Here is a 3,299-nt window from a genome sequence, read left to right as displayed (position 1 = left end):
CGGGACATGATATATAGGTTAAGGAATCTCGCGGATTAGGTATAACAAAATCACATTTTATGTTCACTTGCAAAACAATTGTACGTGATGAACACAATTTAAGATTGTTTAACAAATCGAATTTGTTGTGGGATTTTCTTAATAGATACTTCAGTGTTCCCATTTTTTATCATTTTGATACGTATTTAATTCGTTCTTATAAAATATATTTATAAAATATTTTAAGAAATTTGAACAATAAAAAGTTATTTTCTATAAAAAAAGTTAAAATCAACTAATGTTACTATAATTTTTATGCTAGGCTATATTTGTTACTATAAATCATATATTCATTTCAAAAGCCCACCTATATAAATTCCTAAATAACTAAATACTTAGCGAATTTCACACTATTGTTACAGATCGTCAGTAAATAATTTTTAAAACCCATGTCGTTGTCTTTAAACGTTTTATGTAATGAGCAATTTTTGAAAAAACATAAGTAGAAACAGAAAAGAGTTGTGAATCCATTGATCAATCTAGAAGAAGCGTTTATCGACTTCGAACATCTTTTTTACAAAATATACATCATATATATATATATATATATATATCTATTTATTCATTATTATTGTATAGGTAAAAAGAAACTGCATTATTGTTACTTTCAAACATGTGATCGCATATATTCTGCGTAGCCGACATCTAGCAAGTACACTAGGGAGCCTACAGTCCCATTTCGATCTTTTATTCTGAGAACTATTTAAATTTATGTATGTTGTTATATAATCAGGATCATAAATATGATTGATTTTAAAATTATTAATAAGAATTTAAAACAGAACCAAATAGTTCTTCATCAAACACCATAAAAACCCTATATAAAATAGTTTTTATAATAAATAATGACTCTGACATGATATCTTATATATAAACTGATATCATTAATCTTATAATCACTCGCAAAAGTTTTCTTTCACGGAAAAGAATAAACTTTTTGTACCTTTTTTCTCCCGACAATTGAGGCTTGTTACAAATGAGTAACTCTTCTAATACTTCTCGGAACGAATCATAATCGAACTCAGTTATTTCAGGATTACAGAGGATAAATCCATCATTTGGGCAATTTAATCGTGCTCGACTTTCTGTACTTTTAGATTTACCAGCATATTTGAAATTTGAAAGTAAATGTGGACATGATATTAACTTTGCGAAAAAAGTTACTATACCAATAACAAAATTACGAAACGGCGTCGATCTACAACCAAGCATATATACACATAAGAAATATATATAGCACATTCCACATTTGACACATTGAAGAACCTTGGATTCGGTTGACACTTAAACAATTTACACGCTCAAAGTATATCACAACATTGTATATATTATATGTACCATCATATTCGCAGACAATTTGGAAACATAGACCATGAGTGTTTTTAAATAATTACATAATGATAATTAACTTTGTGACTCTACGTAGGCGTGTGAACATAGCGTAGTTGATGTTAACTATTAAACATGAATTAATTTGATTTAACGAAGTTATTAGACAACACGTTGTTAACCTACCAATTTCCTTTGCAAATTTAGTGGCTCCGATCATCATGTAGGCTAAGCAATAGGAAATCTTGTGCTCACTATGTATCGAGTCAAATTCGGCGTCCTAGTAGAGGCCTGTACTGATACCTTCTTTTTGTTAACTTGTGCATGGCTATATATACATTATGCGCTCAATGGGATATCAATAACACTTGAAATTAATCAAATATATAAATTAATTCTGAAATATACTAACTTTTTCAAGTAAGTAGAATTAAACATATATGTGATTTATAGTGATTCACTCACCCTAGTTTGGAAAAAAAAATCTCCCAAATTTTATAGAGTTGCCATTTATGTCGGCTCTTTTTTTCCCACATATTACCTAGGATATATTTAATAAAATTATAGTTAGATAATTTTTTGGATAATATATAACTCTTTTTGAATAAATAAAAATTATAAATGAATTGTTTATATAATCTCATAATGCAATTTAATGAGTGATTTAACGATAACAAGATATTGATTTTCGACAACTTAATGCTAAGAGATTAATTTGGATCAAATTTTTAGATAAGTGAAAAAGATGAACATTGAAATTTTTGGATGAATAAATTTCGGAATTCAGAGCGAGAAGATTGCGTTCTGCAAACAAAACATATAAAAACGTAGTCGGAATTTAAACGAGAAAAAAAGTTATACTTAAGCTTGTTTTTTTTTTTTTTTGTAAAGAGTTATACTTAAACTTGTTGACTGCATTATAATGTAACATTCACGTCACACATAAAAACATAGTTGGAATTAAAATAAGAGAAAAATTTATACTTAAAACTACTAATTTGATTACAATGTACTGTAACATTTATGTCGCTATATATCTAGAAAATTAAGTCGTAATGCGTGCACACATATATGCATAACAAAGAGTTCCTGTTCTTGGGATGCCCTTTTTGATTCTAAGGTTTTTACTGACAGGGAAACCTATTGTCATGTCCATGTTCTTCTATCTTGATTGATAGGTTTGCATGAACAACTCAGATTCTCTGTTTCCAAACAACAGCCATACATATACATAACGAATATGAGCAGTGATTGTAACCGAAGCTCTGTATACCTAACAGTTTGCTTTGTGGGTTAAAACTGGAGTAGTTTTAACGTGGGTAAATAGGATAGAATATCATCAAAATCAGACCATTAACGTGTAATTAATCATGCATGCCATGAAATGTGTTGCACCGTTTAAGCCAATCCACTTGTCCGTTTTAGACAAGAAAAATGTAAAAAGACATTCGTCATTTCGGAAACTTTATATATGAATGATTAGTGTACAATTTTTTCAAAAAAGGGAGATGAAATGTCCCGCGAGCAACCTCTCATGTCAATTCGTCACAGTTTATAATCACATTATGTTAGTTATTTTAATATTTTTACTCGAGCATTTATTTTGTGTTAGTGTCATGCTGTCATGTTTAACCGTGTTAATGTCAAAAGTCTTCATTTTTATACCTTGTACTCGTTATTTAATGATTTATCACAAGAGTAGAACCACCAAGCAAAAAATTGTGTTACTTTAACCTTTGTGCAAAGACATGAGAAGTTAATGAATAGTACTCATGTTTGAAATAAAAACTCCAGTATGTGACAAATCAGAGATTAATAGATGATATAAAATTAACTTTTTTTTTAGTATATTTGAGTTCCACAGAATATATAAAACTACGTTTTTATTTGAAAATTTAATATCTTTCGACATTGTTATTGAGAGGACTGAT

Source organism: Daucus carota, chromosome 2, assembly GCF_001625215.2.
Source record: "Daucus carota subsp. sativus chromosome 2, DH1 v3.0, whole genome shotgun sequence".
In the NCBI taxonomy this organism is placed as follows: domain Eukaryota; kingdom Viridiplantae; phylum Streptophyta; class Magnoliopsida; order Apiales; family Apiaceae; genus Daucus; species Daucus carota.
Note: the sequence above shows the minus strand (reverse complement) of the source record.